The 19,957-nt window shown below is 37.0% G+C and overlaps 4 non-coding genes across 4 annotated transcripts; all 4 read left to right on the forward strand.

The window, feature by feature from the left end:
- Nucleotides 1-334: 334 nt before the first annotated feature.
- On the forward strand, nt 335-453 carry LOC130400873 (5S ribosomal RNA). The gene has a single exon (XR_008903343.1). It is a non-coding gene; the product is annotated as a 5S ribosomal RNA (ribosomal RNA).
- A 529-nt stretch (nt 454-982) lies between these two features.
- On the forward strand, nt 983-1,102 carry LOC130395463 (5S ribosomal RNA). The gene has a single exon (XR_008898517.1). It is a non-coding gene; the product is annotated as a 5S ribosomal RNA (ribosomal RNA).
- Nucleotides 1,103-1,770: 668 nt separating this feature from the next.
- LOC130401060 (5S ribosomal RNA) lies at nt 1,771-1,889 on the forward strand. The gene has a single exon (XR_008903522.1). It is a non-coding gene; the product is annotated as a 5S ribosomal RNA (ribosomal RNA).
- Nucleotides 1,890-2,408: 519 nt separating this feature from the next.
- Nucleotides 2,409-2,527, forward strand: LOC130396791 (5S ribosomal RNA). Its single transcript, XR_008899409.1, has one exon. It is a non-coding gene; the product is annotated as a 5S ribosomal RNA (ribosomal RNA).
- The last annotated feature ends 17,430 nt before the right edge of the window (nt 2,528-19,957 follow it).

Genomic DNA, 19,957 nt, shown 5'->3' on the forward strand with positions numbered 1-19,957 from the left:
ACCGACAGTTGTACATTTCTTAAACTTTCACCAACACAAACACGCACGCTCACTTCAGATCATGGGAGGACGTCAAAAAATCACCACCCATTCTCTGACACTTTAACCGTTAACCTTGGTTCAAACATTTAACATCACACGCACACGCAGTGTATTTCAGATAATTAATGAATTCAGATGTCACAATGATCGTTTACATGGATAAGGAGTCCTACTGAATCAATTACTGCCGTTTATATCTAACTAATGATTGTTTTTGTAAAAGTGTAACGTCGAGCCTCAGCAGCTTTCTCACTCCTACTGTATAAAACCTGGTTTTGCGCCTGCACTTATTGCTTACGGCCATACGACCCTGAACACGCCCGATCTCGTCTGATCTCGGAAGCTAAGCAGGGTCAGGCCGGGTTAGTACTTGGATGGGAGACCGCCTGGGAATACCAGGTGCTGTAAGCTTTTCCTTTTTCAACTCGAGCTCATTGCCTCCGTGGCCTACCGTGACCTACCGTGACCTGATGTTTACTGCCAACCGCTTTGGAGGATTTAAGCAACATACAAAGACTGACAACGTCTCTCAAAACTATTTTTGTGAAACATGAGGACAGTATAGTGATACTGCCAGCAGGGAGCACCAGAGAGCTGAAACGACAGTTGTACATTTCTTAAACTTTCACCAACACAAACACGCACGCTCACTTCAGATCATGGGAGGACGTCAAAAAATCACCACCCATTCTCTGACACTTTAACCGTTAACCTTGGTTCAAACATTTAACATCACACGCACACGCAGTGTATTTCAGATAATTAATGAATTCAGATGTCACAATGATCGTTTACATGGATAAGGAGTCCTACTGAATCAATTACTGCCGTTTATATCTAACTAATGATTGTTATTGTAAAAGTGTAACGTCGAGCCTCAGCAGCTTTCTCACTCCTTATGTGCTACTGTATAAAACCTGGTTTTGCGCCTGCACTAATTGCTTACGGCCATACCACCCTGAACACGCCCGATCTCGTCTGATCTCGGAAGCTAAGCAGGGTCGGGCCTGGTTAGTACATGGATGGGAGACCTCCTCAGAAGCCCAGGTTGCTGTACGTAGTGACGGGTGTCACCAAAAGAAAAAAAAAAAAACACGCCCGATCTCGTCTGATCTCGGAAGCTATGCAGGGTCGGGCCGGGTTAGTACGTGGATGGGAGACCGCCTGGGAATACCAGGTGCTGTAAGCATTTCCTTTTTCAACTCGAGCTCATTGCCTCCGTGGCCTACCGTGACCTACCGTGACCTACCGTGACCTGATGTTTACTGCCAACCGCTTTGGAGGATTTAAGCAACATACAAAGACTGACAACGTCTCTCAAAACTATTTTTGTGAAACATGAGGACAGTATAGTGATACTGCCAGCAGGGAGCACCAGAGAGCTGAAACGACAGTTGTACATTTCTTAAACTTTCACCAACACAAACACGCACGCTCACTTCAGATCATGGGAGGACGTCAAAAAATCACCACCCATTCTCTGACATTTTAACCGTTAACCTTGGTTCAAACATTTAACATCACACGCACACGCAGTGTATTTCAGATAATTAATGAATTCAGATGTCACAATGATCGTTTACATGGATAAGGAGTCCTACTGAATCAATTACTGCCGTTTATATCTAACTAATGATTGTTTTTGTAAAAGTGTAACGTCGAGCCTCAGCAGCTTTCTCACTCCTTATGTGCTACTGTATAAAACCTGGTTTTGCGCCTGCACTAATTGCTTACGGCCATACCACCCTGAACACGCCCGATCTCGTCTGATCTCGGAAGCTAAGCAGGGTCGGGCCTGTTTAGTACTTGGATGGCAGACCGCCTGGGAATACCAGGTGCTGTAAGCTTTTCCTTTTTCAACTCTTGCTCATTGACTCCGTGGCGTACCGTGACCTGATGTTTACTGCCAACCGCTTTGGAGGATTTAAGCAACATACAAAAACTGACAACGTCTCTCAAAACTGTTTTTGTGAAACATGAGGACAGTATAGTGATACTGCCAGCAGGGAGCACCAGAGAGCTGAAACGACAGTTGTACATTTCTTAAACTTTCACCAACACAAACACGCACGCTCACTTCAGATCATGGGAGGACGTCAAAAAATCACCACCCATTCTCTGACACTTTAACCGTTAACCTTGGTTCAAACATTTAACATCACACGCACACGCAGTGTATTTCAGATAATTAATGAATTCAGATGTCACAATGATCGTTTACATGGATAAGGAGTCCTACTGAATCAATTACTGCCGTTTATATCTAACTAATGATTGTTTTTGTAAAAGTGTAACGTCGAGCCTCAGCAGCTTTCTCACTCCTTATGTGCTACTGTATAAAACCTGGTTTTGCGCCTGCACTAATTGCTTACGGCCATACCACCCTGAACACGCCCGATCTCGTCTGATCTCGGAAGCTAAGCAGGGTCGGGCCTGGTTAGTACTTGGATGGGAGACCGCCTGGGAATACCAGGTGCTGTAAGCTTTTCCTTTTTCAACTCGAGCTCATTGCCTCCGTGGCCTACCGTGACCTACCGTGACCTGATGTTTACTGCCAACCGCTTTGGAGGATTTAAGCAACATACAAAAACTGACAACGTCTCTCAAAACTGTTTTTGTGAAACATGAGGACAGTATAGTGATACTGCCAGCAGGGAGCACCAGAGAGCTGAACCGACAGTTGTACATTTCTTAAACTTTCACCAACACAAACACGCACGCTCACTTCAGGGCCCCGTTTCCCGAAAGCGTCGTTAGCCTAAGTGGATCGTGAAGTGCGTCGAAAGGGCATCGTAGAGTTTTCACCGCGTTTCCCGAAAGCATCGTGGGGAACGAACGTCTTGAAAACGCTCGTAGCTAACGAGTACTCCAGGGGTGCTCGTAGGTACTCGTAGGACGCTAAGAGCATCGTCAGCTATAGCCTCAGTGGCGACACCATCGGACATTCCGTCTATTGGATGCGTTTTATTAAAACGCATTGCGCCTTTATGTTCTTTGTTTGGTAATTAATAAAGATTATTAATTAATTTATGAATAAAGATGTTCAAATGGCCAAAATAAAACGGGACAGTCCAGAAAATGTTTGCGCAGGCAGGGCACTCAAAATGTGTGAGAGAAAGTGGGGGGATTTGTGCAGACTGACATAGGCTACTCATAAAACGTAGCATAAAATAATGTAAAAAATAAATTAAATTAAACAAATTAAAAAAAATAAAAAATAACTAAATAAAAGAAATTAAAAAAAATAAGAAAATAAAGAAATACAATTTTTTATAAAAAACAAGCAAAGGAGCAGGCAAAAGGCTGGGATATGGTGGGGATTGGTCACGTTGACGGGAATGTTTAGTGACATGAGGGAGGGTGGAGGGGGTTAAAAAAAAGTCTCAATCACTATTCGACGCGCATGAAAACCAGCCGCGTAGCTATGAGGGAGGCCGTCCTCACACCGATCTTCCTCATCGTCATCGTCCTCAACGTCCTCCGGTTCAAGCAATGCCACCCCAGCCTTAGCTGCAATGTTGTGCAACATAGCCGTCACACATATCACGGCGCATGACTTGGCCGGAGAAAACTGGAGCCCTCCGCCTGACTTGTGAAGGCATCTAAAGCGCCACTTCCACCTCCCGATCGTGCGCTCAACGATGCACCGGGCCAGACGGTGGGCTTCGTTGTATTCCTCATCATGGACGTCTCCCGGGTTATTCACAGGTGTGAAGAGGAATTATTTAAGGGGGGAAAATGCTGTGAAACGCACAGTGCATTCAGGATTAGGACTGATATATGTCGGTTTAAGCCTAATCAATTGTGTTTTAATGTCTTTAGCATTCATATAATTGCAGTCTATTTTTTTCGTAGGATACTCTGCTGTTGTCCTTGATGGGGATAAATTTTAACCCTTTTTAACACAATTTTCCTGCGACATTCCTGCGTCTCCCCCTCCTACGGAGCCCATTTCAGCACCGTGTCAGTAGACAGTTACAATCCTACGACGTCGTGAGTGCAGCGAATGCGCGTTCACGTTAAGAGGAGTTTCGGGAAACGCTCCAAAGAAATTGACGATGGATCGCAAGATCCATCGTGAGAATGATCGTACGAGCGTGGATCCATCGTTATCGGGAAACGGGGCCCAGATCATGGGAGGACGTCAAAAAATCACCACCCATTCTCTGACACTTTAACCGTTAACCTTGGTTCAAACATTTAACATCACACACACACGCAGTGTATTTCAGATAATTAATGAATTCAGATGTCACAATGATCGTTTACATGGATAAGGAGTCCTACTGAATCAATTTTTTAATGCTTTCAAAATGCTTTTCAGAGCGCTAGAATCACTTTTCGACCAACAACGTGTTTTTGACCTTACATTGTTGATTTTGCTCAAAACTAATATATTCCACTTCCAAATAGTGGAGTATGGCCCAATAACCCTTTGGTAAGCTTTGTAACACGTTTGCATTGAAATTGACAGAGATACCAACATTTCTTGTTTTTATACCTGCACAATTCTTTTCAGAGCGCTAGAATCACTTTTTGACCAACAATGTGTTTTCGACATGTTTTCTGAAATGAACAGAAAAATCAACATTTCTTGTTTTTATGCGTGCCAAATGCTTTTCAGAGCGCTAGAATCACTTTTTGACCAACAATGTGTCTTTAACCTTATATTATTGATTTTGCTCAAAACTAATGTATTACACTTCCAAATAGTGGAGTATGGCCCTATAACCCTTTGATAAGCTTAGTAACACGTTTGCATTGAAATTGACAGATATCAACATTTTTGTTTTTTACGCTTGCAAAATGCTTTTCAGAGCGCTAGAATCACTTTTTGACCAACAATGTGTCTTTAATCTTATATTGTTGATTCTACTCAAAACTAATGTATTCCACTTCCAAATAGTGGAGTATGGCCCTATAACCCTTTGGTAAGCTAAGTAACACGTTTGCATTGAAATTGACAGAGATACCAACATTTCTTGTTTTTATGCGTTCCAAATGCTTTTCAGAGCGCTAGAATCACTTTTTGACCATCAATGTGTCTTTGACCTTATATTGTTGATTTTGCTCAAAACTAATGTATTCCCCTTCCAAATGGTGGAGTATGGCCCTATTACCCTTTGGTAAGCATAGTAACATGTTTGCATTGAAATCGACAGAGATACCAACATTTATTGTTTTTATGCCGGCAAAATGCTTTTCAGAGCGCTAGAATCACTTTTTGACCAACAATGTGTTTTTGACTTGTTTTTCTGAAACGAATAGAGATATCAACATTTCTTGTTTTTATGCGTGCCAAATGCTTTTCAGAGCGCCAGAATCACTTTTTGACCAACAATGTGTTTTTAACCTTATATTGTTGATTTTGCTCAAAACTAATGTATTCCACTACCAAATAGTGGAGTATGGCCCTATAACCCTTTGGCAAGCTTAGTCACACGTTTGCATTGAAAATGACAGATATCAACATTTTTGGTTTTTACGCATGCAAAATGCTTTTCAGAGCGCTAGAATCACTTTTTGACCAACAATGTGTTCTCGACTTGTTTTCTGAAATGAACAGAAAAATCAACATTTCTTGTTTTAATGCGTGCCAAATGCTTTTCAGAGCGCTGAAATCACTTTTTGACCAACAATGTGTCTTTGACCTTATATTGTTGATTTTGCTCAAAACTAATGTATTCCCCTTCCAAATGGTGGAGTATGGCCCTATAACCCTTTGATAAGCTTAGTAACACGTTTGCATTGAAATTGACAGATATCAACATTTTTGTTTTTTACGCTTGCAAAATGCTTTTCAGAGCGCTAGAATCACTTTTTGACCAACAATGTGTCTTTAATCTTATATTGTTGATTCTACTCAAAACTAATGTATTCCACTTCCAAATAGTGGAGTATGGCCCTATAACCCTTTGGTAAGCTAAGTAACACGTTTGCATTGAAATTGACAGAGATACCAACATTTCTTGTTTTTATGCGTTCCAAATGCTTTTCAGAGCGCTAGAATCACTTTTTGACCATCAATGTGTCTTTGACCTTATATTGTTGATTTTGCTCAAAACTAATGTATTCCCCTTCCAAATGGTGGAGTATGGCCCTATTACCCTTTGGTAAGCATAGTAACATGTTTGCATTGAAATCGACAGAGATACCAACATTTATTGTTTTTATGCCGGCAAAATGCTTTTCAGAGCGCTAGAATCACTTTTTGACCAACAATGTGTTTTTGATTTGTTTTTCTGAAACGAATAGAGATATCAACATTTCTTGTTTTTATGTGTGCCAAATGCTTTTCAGAGCGCCAGAATCACTTTTTGACCAACAATGTGTTTTTAACCTTATATTGTTGATTTTGCTCAAAACTAATGTATTCCACTACCAAATAGTGGAGTATGGCCCTATAACCCTTTGGTAAGCTTAGTCACACGTTTGCATTGAAAATGACAGATATCAACATTTTTGGTTTTTACGCATGCAAAATGCTTTTCAGAGCGCTAGAATCACTTTTTGACCAACAATGTGTTCTCGACTTGTTTTCTGAAATGAACAGAAAAATCAACATTTCTTGTTTTAATGCGTGCCAAATGCTTTTCAGAGCGCTGAAATCACTTTTTGACCAACAACGTGTCTTTGACCTTATATTGTTGATTTTGCTCAAAACTAATGTATTCCCCTTCCAAATGGTGGAGTATGGCCCTATTACCCTTTGGTAAGCTTTGTAACACGTTTGCATTGAAATTGACAGAGATACCAACATTTCTTGTTTTTATACCAGCACAATTATTTTCAGAGCGCTAGAATCACTTTTTGACCAACAATGTGTTTTCGACATGTTTTCTGAAATGAACAGAAAAATCAACATTTCTTGTTTTTATGCGTGCCAAATGCTTTTCAGACCGCTACAATCACTTTTTGACCAACAATGTGTCTTTGACCTTATATTGTTGATTTTGCTCAAAACTAATGTATTCCCCTTCCAAATGGTGGAGTATGGCCCTATTACCCTTTGGTAAGCTTAGTAACATGTTTGCATTGAAATTGACAGAGATACCAACATTTATTGTTTTTATGCCGGCAAAATGCTTTTCAGAGCGCTAGAATCACTTTTTGACCAACAATGTGTTTTTAACCTTATATTGTTGATTTTGCTCAAAACTAATGTATTCCACTACCAAATAGTGGAGTATGGCCCTATAACCCTTTGGTAAGCTTAGTCACACGTTTGCATTGAAAATGACAGATATCAACATTTTTGGTTTTTACGCATGCAAAATGCTTTTCAGAGCGCTAGAATCACTTTTTGACCAACAATGTGTTTTCGACTTGTTTTCTGAAATGAACAGAAAAATCAACATTTATTATTTTTATGCCGGCAAAATTCTTTTCAGAGCGCTTAGAATCACTTTTTGACCAACAATGTGTTTTTGACTTGTTTTTCTGAAACGAACAGAAATATCAAAATTTCTTTATGCGTGCCAAATGTTTTTCAGAGCGCTAGAATCACTTTTTGACCAACAATGTGTCTTTGACCTTATATTGTTGATTTTGCTCAAAACTAATGTATTCCACTTCCAAATAGTGGAGTATGGCCCTATAACCCTTTGGTAAGCTTAATAACACGTTTGCATTGAAATTGACAGATATCAACATTTTTGGTTTTTACGCTTCCACAATTCTTTTCAGAGCGCTAGAATCACTTTTTGACCAACAATGTGTTTTCGACATGTTTTCTGAAATGAACAGAAAAATCAACATTTCTTGTTTTTATGCGTGCCAAATGCTTTTCAGAGCGCTAGAATCACTTTTTGACCAACAATGTGTCTTTGACCTTATATTGTTGATTTTGCTCAAAACTAATGTATTCCCCTTCCAAATGGTGGAGTATGGCCCTATTACCCTTTGGTAAGCTTTGTAACACGTTTGCATTGAATATGACAGAGATACCAACATTTCTTGTTTTTATACCTGCACAATTCTTTTCAGAGCGCTAGAATCACTTTTTGACCAACAATGTGTTTTCGACATGTTTTCTGAAATGAACAGAAAAATCAACATTTCTTGTTTTTATGCGTGCCAAATGCTTTTCAGAGCGCTAGAATCACTTTTTGACCAACAATGTGTCTTTGACCTTATATTGTTGATTTTGCTCAAAACTAATGTATTCCCCTTCCAAATGGTGGAGTATGGCCCTATTACCCTTTGGTAAGCTTAGTAACATGTTTGCATTGAAATTGACAGAGATACCAACATTTCTTGTTTTTATGCCGGCAAAATGCTTTTCAGAGCGCTAGAATCACTTTTTGACCAACAATGTGTTTTAACCTTATATTGTTGATTTTGCTCAAAACTAATGTATTCCACTACCAAATAGTGGAGTATGGCCCTATAACCCTTTGGTAAGCTTAGTCACACGTTTGCATTGAAATTGACAGAGATACCAACATTTATTATTTTTATGCCGGCAAAATTCTTTTCAGAGCGCTTAGAATCACTTTTTGACCAACAATGTGTTTTTGACTTGTTTTTCTGAAACGAACAGAAATATCAACATTTCTTGTTTTTATGCGTGCCAAATGTTTTTCAGAGCGCGAGAATCACTTTTTGACCAACAATGTGTCTTTGACCTTATATTGTTGATTTTGCTCAAAACTAATGTATTCCACTTCCAAATAGTGGAGTATGGCCCTATAACCCTTTGGTAAGCTTAATAACACGTTTGCATTGAAATTGACAGATATCAACATTTTTGGTTTTTACGCTTGCAAAATGCTTTTCAGAGCGCTAGAATCACTTTTTGACCAACAATGTGTCTTTGACCTTATATTGTTGATTTTGCTCAAAACTAATGTATTCCCCTTCCAAATGGTGGAGTATGGCCCTATTACCCTTTGGTAAGCTTAGTAACATGTTTGCATTGAAATTGACAGAGATACCAACATTTATTGTTTTTATGCGTTCCAAATGCTTTTCAGAGCGCTAGAATCACTTTTCGACCAACAACGTGTTTTTGACCTTACATTGTTGATTTTGCTCAAAACTAATATATTCCACTTCCAAATAGTGGAGTATGGCCCAATAACCCTTTGGTAAGCTTTGTAACACGTTTGCATTGAAATTGACAGAGATACAAACATTTCTTGTTTTTATACCTGCACAATTCTTTTCAGAGCGCTAGAATCACTTTTTGACCAACAATGTGTTTTCGACATGTTTTCTGAAATGAACAGAAAAATCAACATTTCTTGTTTTTATGCGTGCCAAATGCTTTTCAGAGCGCGAGAATCACTTTTTGACCAACAATGTGTCTTTGACCTTATATTGTTGATTTTGCTTAAAACTAATGTATTCCCCTTCCAAATGGTGGAGTATGGCCCTATTACCCTTTGGTAAGCTTAGTAACACGTTTGCATTGAAATTGACAGAGATACCAACATTTATTATTTTTATGCCGGCAAAATTCTTTTCAGAGCGCTTAGAATCACTTTTTGACCAACAATGTGTTTTCGACTTGTTTTCTGAAATGAACAGAAAAATCAACATTTCTTGTTTTTATGCGTGCCAAATGCTTTTCAGAGCGCTAGGATCACTTTTTGACCAACAATGTGTTTTCGACTTGTTTTCTGAAATGAACAGAAAAATCAACATTTCTTGTTTTTATGCGTGCCAAATGCTTTTCAGAGTGCTAGAATCACTTTTTGACCAACAATGTGTCTTTGACCTTATATTGTTGATTTTGCTCAAAACTATTGTATTCCCCTTCCAAATGGTGGAGCCCTATAACCCTTTGGTAAGCTTAGTAACATGTTTGCATTGAAATTGACAGAGATACCAACATTTATTGTTTTTATGCCGGCAAAATTCTTTTCAGAGCGCTTAGAATCACTTTTTGACCAACAATGTGTTTTCGACTTGTTTTCTGAAATGAACAGAAAAATCAACATTTCTTGTTTTTATGCGTGCCAAATGCTTTTCAGAGCGCTAGGATCACTTTTCGACCAACAACGTGTTTTTGACCTTACATTGTTGATTTTGCTCAAAACTAATATATTCCACTTCCAAATAGTGGAGTATGGCCCAATAACTCTTTGGTAAGCTTTGTAACACGTTTGCATTGAAATTGACAGAGATACCAACATTTCTTGTTTTTATACCTGCACAATTCTTTTCAGAGCGCTAGAATCACTTTTTGACCAACAATGTGTTTTCGACATGTTTTCTGAAATGAACAGAAAAATCAACATTTCTTGTTTTTATGCGTGCCAAATGCTTTTCAGAGCGCTAGAATCACTTTTTGACCAACAATGTGTCTTTGACCTTATATTGTTGATTTTGCTCAAAACTAATGTATTCCCCTTCCAAATGGTGGAGTATGGCCCTATTACCCTTTGGAAAGCTTAGTAACACGTTTGCATTGAAATTGACAGAGATACCAACATTTATTATTTTTATGCCGGCAAAATTCTTTTCAGAGCGCTTAGAATCACTTTTTGACCAACAATGTGTTTTTGACTTGTTTTTCTGAAACGAACAGAAATATCAACATTTCTTGTTTTTATGCGTGCCAAATGTTTTTCAGAGCGCTAGAATCACTTTTTGACCAACAATGTGTCTTTGACTTTATATTGTTGATTTTGCTCAAAACTAATGTATTCCACTTCCAAATAGTGGAGTATGGCCCTATAACCCTTTGGTAAGCTTAATAACACGTTTGCATTGAAATTGACAGATATCAACATTTTTGGTTTTTACGCTTGCAAAATGCTTTTCAGAGCGCTAGAATCACTTTTTGACCAACAATGTGATTTCGACTTGTTTTCTGAAATGAACAGAAAAATCAACATTTCTTGTTTTTATGCGTTCCAAATGCTTTTCAGAGCGCTAGAATCACTTTTCGACCAACAACGTGTTTTTGACCTTACATTGTTGATTTTGCTCAAAACTAATATATTCCACTTCCAAATAGTGGAGTATGGCCCAATAACCCTTTGGTAAGCTTTGTAACACGTTTGCATTGAAATTGACAGAGATACAAACATTTCTTGTTTTTATACCTGCACAATTCTTTTCAGAGCGCTAGAATCACTTTTTGACCAACAATGTGTTTTCGACATGTTTTCTGAAATGAACAGAAAAATCAACATTTCTTGTTTTTATGCGTGCCAAATGCTTTTCAGAGCGCGAGAATCACTTTTTGACCAACAATGTGTCTTTGACCTTATATTGTTGATTTTGCTCAAAACTAATGTATTCCCCTTCCAAATGGTGGAGTATGGCTCTATTACCCTTTGGTAAGCTTAGTAACACGTTTGCATTGAAATTGACAGAGATACCAACATTTATTATTTTTATGCCGGCAAAATTCTTTTCAGAGCGCTTAGAATCACTTTTTGACCAACAATGTGTTTTCGACTTGTTTTCTGAAATGAACAGAAAAATCAACATTTCTTGTTTTTATGCGTGCCAAATGCTTTTCAGAGCGCTAGGATCACTTTTTGACCAACAATGTGTTTTCGACTTGTTTTCTGAAATGAACAGAAAAATCAACATTTCTTGTTTTTATGCGTGCCAAATGCTTTTCAGAGTGCTAGAATCACTTTTTGACCAACAATGTGTCTTTGACCTTATATTGTTGATTTTGCTCAAAACTATTGTATTCCCCTTCCAAATGGTGGAGCCCTATAACCCTTTGGTAAGCTTAGTAACATGTTTGCATTGAAATTGACAGAGATACCAACATTTATTGTTTTTATGCCGGCAAAATTCTTTTCAGAGCGCTTAGAATCACTTTTTGACCAACAATGTGTTTTCGACTTGTTTTCTGAAATGAACAGAAAAATCAACATTTCTTGTTTTTATGCGTGCCAAATGCTTTTCAGAGCGCTAGGATCACTTTTCGACCAACAACGTGTTTTTGACCTTACATTGTTGATTTTGCTCAAAACTAATATATTCCACTTCCAAATAGTGGAGTATGGCCCAATAACTCTTTGGTAAGCTTTGTAACACGTTTGCATTGAAATTGACAGAGATACCAACATTTCTTGTTTTTATACCTGCACAATTCTTTTCAGAGCGCTAGAATCACTTTTTGACCAACAATGTGTTTTCGACATGTTTTCTGAAATGAACAGAAAAATCAACATTTCTTGTTTTTATGCGTGCCAAATGCTTTTCAGAGCGCTAGAATCACTTTTTGACCAACAATGTGTCTTTGACCTTATATTGTTGATTTTGCTCAAAACTAATGTATTCCCCTTCCAAATGGTGGAGTATGGCCCTATTACCCTTTGGAAAGCTTAGTAACACGTTTGCATTGAAATTGACAGAGATACCAACATTTATTATTTTTATGCCGGCAAAATTCTTTTCAGAGCGCTTAGAATCACTTTTTGACCAACAATGTGTTTTTGACTTGTTTTTCTGAAACGAACAGAAATATCAACATTTCTTGTTTTTATGCGTGCCAAATGTTTTTCAGAGCGCTAGAATCACTTTTTGACCAACAATGTGTCCTTGACTTTATATTGTTGATTTTGCTCAAAACTAATGTATTCCACTTCCAAATAGTGGAGTATGGCCCTATAACCCTTTGGTAAGCTTAATAACACGTTTGCATTGAAATTGACAGATATCAACATTTTTGGTTTTTACGCTTGCAAAATGCTTTTCAGAGCGCTAGAATCACTTTTTGACCAACAATGTGATTTCGACTTGTTTTCTGAAATGAACAGAAAAATCAACATTTCTTGTTTTTATGCGTTCCAAATGCTTTTCAGAGCGCTAGAATCACTTTTCGACCAACAACGTGTTTTTGACCTTACATTGTTGATTTTGCTCAAAACTAATATATTCCACTTCCAAATAGTGGAGTATGGCCCAATAACCCTTTGGTAAGCTTTGTAACACGTTTGCATTGAAATTGACAGAGATACAAACATTTCTTGTTTTTATACCTGCACAATTCTTTTCAGAGCGCTAGAATCACTTTTTGACCAACAATGTGTTTTCGACATGTTTTCTGAAATGAACAGAAAAATCAACATTTCTTGTTTTTATGCGTGCCAAATGCTTTTCAGAGCGCGAGAATCACTTTTTGACCAACAATGTGTCTTTGACCTTATATTGTTGATTTTGCTCAAAACTAATGTATTCCCCTTCCAAATGGTGGAGTATGGCCCTATTACCCTTTGGTAAGCTTAGTAACACGTTTGCATTGAAATTGACAGAGATACCAACATTTATTATTTTTATGCCGGCAAAATTCTTTTCAGAGTGCTTAGAATCACTTTTTGACCAACAATGTGTTTTTGACTTGTTTTTCTGAAACGAACAGAAATATCAACATTTCTTGTTTTTATGCGTGCCAAATGTTTTTCAGAGCGCTAGAATCACTTTTGACCAACAATGTGTCTTTGACCTTATATTGTTGATTTTGCTCAAAACTAATGTATTCCACTTCCAAATAGTGGAGTATGGCCCTATAACCCTTTGGTAAGCTTAATAACACGTTTGCATTGAAATTGACAGATATCAACATTTTTGGTTTTTACGCTTGCAAAATGCTTTTCAGAGCGCTAGAATCACTTTTTGACCAACAATGTGTTTTGGACTTGTTTTCTGAAATGAACAGAAAAATCAACATTTCTTTTTTTTAATGCTTTCCAAATGCTTTTCAGAGCGCTAGAATCACTTTTCGACCAACAACGTGTTTTTGACCTTACATTGTTGATTTTGCTCAAAACTAATATATTCCACTTCCAAATAGTGGAGTATGGCCCAATAACCCTTTGGTAAGCTTTGTAACACGTTTGCATTGAAATTGACAGAGATACCAACATTTCTTGTTTTTATACCTGCACAATTCTTTTCAGAGCGCTAGAATCACTTTTTGACCAACAATGTGTTTTCGACATGTTTTCTGAAATGAACAGAAAAATCAACATTTCTTGTTTTTATGCGTGCCAAATGCTTTTCAGAGCGCTAGAATCACTTTTTGACCAACAATGTGTCTTTGACCTTATATTGTTGATTTTGCTCAAAACTATTGTATTCCCCTTCCAAATGGTGGAGCCCTATTACCCTTTGGTAAGCTTAGTAACATGTTTGCATTGAAATTGACAGAGATACCAACATTTATTATTTTTATGCCGGCAAAATTCTTTTCAGAGCGCTTAGAATCACTTTTTGACCAACAATGTGTTTTTGACTTGTTTTTCTGAAACGAACAGAAATATCAACATTTCTTGTTTTTATGCGTGCCAAATGCTTTTCAGAGCGCGAGAATCACTTTTTGACCAACAATGTGTCTTTGACCTTATATTGTTGATTTTGCTCAAAACTAATGTATTCCACTTCCAAATAGTGGAGTATGGCCCTATAACCCTTTGGTAAGCTTAATAACACGTTTGCATTGAAATTGACAGATATCAACATTTTTGGTTTTTACGCTTGCAAAATGCTTTTCAGAGCGCTAGAATCACTTTTTGACCAACAATGTGTCTTTGACCTTATATTGTTGATTTTGCTCAAAACTAATGTATTCCCCTTCCAAATGGTGGAGTATGGCCCTATTACCCTTTGGTAAGCTTAGTAACATGTTTGCATTGAAATTGACAGAGATACCAACATTTATTGTTTTTATGCGTTCCAAATGCTTTTCAGAGCGCTAGAATCACTTTTCGACCAACAACGTGTTTTTGACCTTACATTGTTGATTTTGCTCAAAACTAATATATTCCACTTCCAAATAGTGGAGTATGGCCCAATAACCCTTTGGTAAGCTTTGTAACACGTTTGCATTGAAATTGACAGAGATACAAACATTTCTTGTTTTTATACCTGCACAATTCTTTTCAGAGCGCTAGAATCACTTTTTGACCAACAATGTGTTTTCGACATGTTTTCTGAAATGAACAGAAAAATCAACATTTCTTGTTTTTATGCGTGCCAAATGCTTTTCAGAGCGCGAGAATCACTTTTTGACCAACAATGTGTCTTTGACCTTATATTGTTGATTTTGCTCAAAACTAATGTATTCCCCTTCCAAATGGTGGAGTATGGCCCTATTACCCTTTGGTAAGCTTAGTAACACGTTTGCATTGAAATTGACAGAGATACCAACATTTATTATTTTTATGCCGGCAAAATTCTTTTCAGAGCGCTTAGAATCACTTTTTGACCAACAATGTGTTTTCGACTTGTTTTCTGAAATGAACAGAAAAATCAACATTTCTTGTTTTTATGCGTGCCAAATGCTTTTCAGAGCGCTAGGATCACTTTTTGACCAACAATGTGTTTTCGACTTGTTTTCTGAAATGAACAGAAAAAAATCAACATTTCTTGTTTTTATGCGTGCCAAATGCTTTTCAGAGTGCTAGAATCACTTTTTGACCAACAATGTGTCTTTGACCTTATATTGTTGATTTTGCTCAAAACTATTGTATTCCCCTTCCAAATGGTGGAGCCCTATAACCCTTTGGTAAGCTTAGTAACATGTTTGCATTGAAATTGACAGAGATACCAACATTTATTGTTTTTATGCCGGCAAAATTCTTTTCAGAGCGCTTAGAATCACTTTTTGACCAACAATGTGTTTTCGACTTGTTTTCTGAAATGAACAGAAAAATCAACATTTCTTGTTTTTATGCGTGCCAAATGCTTTTCAGAGCGCTAGGATCACTTTTCGACCAACAACGTGTTTTTGACCTTACATTGTTGATTTTGCTCAAAACTAATATATTCCACTTCCAAATAGTGGAGTATGGCCCAATAACTCTTTGGTAAGCTTTGTAACACGTTTGCATTGAAATTGACAGAGATACCAACATTTCTTGTTTTTATACCTGCACAATTCTTTTCAGAGCGCTAGAATCACTTTTTGACCAACAATGTGTTTTCGACATGTTTTCTGAAATGAACAGAAAAATCAACATTTCTTGTTTTTATGCGTGCCAAATGCTTTTCAGAGCGCTAGAATCACTTTTTGACCAACAATGTGTCTTTGACCTTATATTGTTGATTTTGCTCAAAACTAATGTATTCCCCTTCCAAATGGTGGAGTATGGCCCTATTACCCTTTGGAAAGCTTAGTAACACGTTTGCATTGAAATTGACAGAGATACCAACATTTATTATTTTTATGCCGGCAAAATTCTTTTCAGAGCGCTTAGAATCACTTTTTGACCAACAATGTGTTTTTGACTTGTTTTTCTGAAACGAACAGAAATATCAACATTTCTTGTTTTTATGCGTGCCAAATGTTTTTCAGAGCGCTAGAATCACTTTTTGACCAACAATGTGTCTTTGACTTTATATTGTTGATTTTGCTCAAAACTAATGTATTCCACTTCCAAATAGTGGAGTATGGCCCTATAACCCTTTGGTAAGCTTAATAACACGTTTGCATTGAAATTGACAGATATCAACATTTTTGGTTTTTACGCTTGCAAAATGCTTTTCAGAGCGCTAGAATCACTTTTTGACCAACAATGTGATTTCGACTTGTTTTCTGAAATGAACAGAAAAATCAACATTTCTTGTTTTTATGCGTTCCAAATGCTTTTCAGAGCGCTAGAATCACTTTTCGACCAACAACGTGTTTTTGACCTTATATTGTTGATTTTGCTCAAAACTAATGTATTCCACTTCCAAATAGTGGAGTATGGCCCTATAACCCTTTGGTAAGCTTAATAACACGTTTGCATTGAAATTGACAGATATCAACATTTTTGGTTTTTACGCTTGCAAAATGCTTTTCAGAGCGCTAGAATCACTTTTTGACCAACAATGTGATTTCGACTTGTTTTCTGAAATGAACAGAAAAATCAACATTTCTTGTTTTTATGCGTTCCAAATGCTTTTCAGAGCGCTAGAATCACTTTTCGACCAACAACGTGTTTTTGACCTTACATTGTTGATTTTGCTCAAAACTAATATATTCCACTTCCAAATAGTGGAGTATGGCCCAATAACCCTTTGGTAAGCTTTGTAACACGTTTGCATTGAAATTGACAGAGATACAAACATTTCTTGTTTTTATACCTGCACAATTCTTTTCAGAGCGCTAGAATCACTTTTTGACCAACAATGTGTTTTCGACATGTTTTCTGAAATGAACAGAAAAATCAACATTTCTTGTTTTTATGCGTGCCAAATGCTTTTCAGAGCGCGAGAATCACTTTTTGACCAACAATGTGTCTTTGACCTTATATTGTTGATTTTGCTCAAAACTAATGTATTCCCCTTCCAAATGGTGGAGTATGGCCCTATTACCCTTTGGTAAGCTTAGTAACACGTTTGCATTGAAATTGACAGAGATACCAACATTTATTATTTTTATGCCGGCAAAATTCTTTTCAGAGCGCTTAGAATCACTTTTTGACCAACAATGTGTTTTCGACTTGTTTTCTGAAATGAACAGAAAAATCAACATTTCTTGTTTTTATGCGTGCCAAATGCTTTCAGAGCGCTAGGATCACTTTTTGACCAACAATGTGTTTTCGACTTGTTTTCTGAAATGAACAGAAAAATCAACATTTCTTGTTTTTATGCGTGCCAAATGCTTTTCAGAGTGCTAGAATCACTTTTTGACCAACAATGTGTCTTTGACCTTATATTGTTGATTTTGCTCAAAACTATTGTATTCCCCTTCCAAATGGTGGAGCCCTATAACCCTTTGGTAAGCTTAGTAACATGTTTGCATTGAAATTGACAGAGATACCAACATTTATTGTTTTTATGCCGGCAAAATTCTTTTCAGAGCGCTTAGAATCACTTTTTGACCAACAATGTGTTTTCGACTTGTTTTCTGAAATGAACAGAAAAATCAACATTTCTTGTTTTTATGCGTGCCAAATGCTTTTCAGAGCGCTAGGATCACTTTTCGACCAACAACGTGTTTTTGACCTTACATTGTTGATTTTGCTCAAAACTAATATATTCCACTTCCAAATAGTGGAGTATGGCCCAATAACTCTTTGGTAAGCTTTGTAACACGTTTGCATTGAAATTGACAGAGATACCAACATTTCTTGTTTTTATACCTGCACAATTCTTTTCAGAGCGCTAGAATCACTTTTTGACCAACAATGTGTTTTCGACATGTTTTCTGAAATGAACAGAAAAATCAACATTTCTTGTTTTTATGCGTGCCAAATGCTTTTCAGAGCGCTAGAATCACTTTTTGACCAACAATGTGTCTTTGACCTTATATTGTTGATTTTGCTCAAAACTAATGTATTCCCCTTCCAAATGGTGGAGTATGGCCCTATTACCCTTTGGAAAGCTTAGTAACACGTTTGCATTGAAATTGACAGAGATACCAACATTTATTATTTTTATGCCGGCAAAATTCTTTTCAGAGCGCTTAGAATCACTTTTTGACCAACAATGTGTTTTTGACTTGTTTTTCTGAAACGAACAGAAATATCAACATTTCTTGTTTTTATGCGTGCCAAATGTTTTTCAGAGCGCTAGAATCACTTTTTGACCAACAATGTGTCTTTGACTTTATATTGTTGATTTTGCTCAAAACTAATGTATTCCACTTCCAAATAGTGGAGTATGGCCCTATAACCCTTTGGTAAGCTTAATAACACGTTTGCATTGAAATTGACAGATATCAACATTTTTGGTTTTTACGCTTGCAAAATGCTTTTCAGAGCGCTAGAATCACTTTTTGACCAACAATGTGATTTCGACTTGTTTTCTGAAATGAACAGAAAAATCAACATTTCTTGTTTTTATGCGTTCCAAATGCTTTTCAGAGCGCTAGAATCACTTTTCGACCAACAACGTGTTTTGACCTTACATTGTTGATTTTGCTCAAAACTAATATATTCCACTTCCAAATAGTGGAGTATGGCCCAATAACCCTTTGGTAAGCTTTGTAACACGTTTGCATTGAAATTGACAGAGATACAAACATTTCTTGTTTTTATACCTGCACAATTCTTTTCAGAGCGCTAGAATCACTTTTTGACCAACAATGTGTTTTCGACATGTTTTCTGAAATGAACAGAAAAATCAACATTTCTTGTTTTTATGCGTGCCAAATGCTTTTCAGAGCGCGAGAATCACTTTTTGACCAACAATGTGTCTTTGACCTTATATTGTTGATTTTGCTCAAAACTAATGTATTCCCCTTCCAAATGGTGGAGTATGGCCCTATTACCCTTTGGTAAGCTTAGTAACACGTTTGCATTGAAATTGACAGAGATACCAACATTTATTATTTTATGCCGGCAAAATTCTTTTCAGAGTGCTTAGAATCACTTTTTGACCAACAATGTGTTTTTGACTTGTTTTTCTGAAACGAACAGAATATCAACATTTCTTGTTTTTATGCGTGCCAAATGTTTTTTCAGAGCGCTAGAATCACTTTTTGACCAACAATGTGTCTTTGACCTTATATTGTTGATTTTGCTCAAAACTAATGTATTCCACTTCCAAATAGTGGAGTATGGCCCTATAACCCTTTGGTAAGCTTAATAACACGTTTGCATTGAAATTGACAGATATCAACATTTTTGGTTTTTACGCTTGCAAAATGCTTTTCAGAGCGCTAGAATCACTTTTGACCAACAATGTGTTTTCGACTTGTTTTCTGAAATGAACAGAAAAATCAACATTTCTTGTTTTTATGCGTGCCAAATGCTTTTCAGAGTGCTAGAATCACTTTTTGACCAACAATGTGTCTTTGACCTTATATTGTTGATTTTGCTCAAAACTATTGTATTCCCCTTCCAAATGGTGGAGCCCTATAACCCTTTGGTAAGCTTAGTAACATGTTTGCATTGAAATTGACAGAGATACCAACATTTATTGTTTTTATGCCGGCAAAATTATTTTCAGAGCGCTTAGAATCACTTTTTGACCAACAATGTGTTTTCGACTTGTTTTCTGAAATGAACAG

This window comes from Gadus chalcogrammus, chromosome 12 (genome assembly GCF_026213295.1).
Source record: "Gadus chalcogrammus isolate NIFS_2021 chromosome 12, NIFS_Gcha_1.0, whole genome shotgun sequence".
Taxonomy (NCBI): Eukaryota; Metazoa; Chordata; class Actinopteri; order Gadiformes; family Gadidae; genus Gadus; species Gadus chalcogrammus.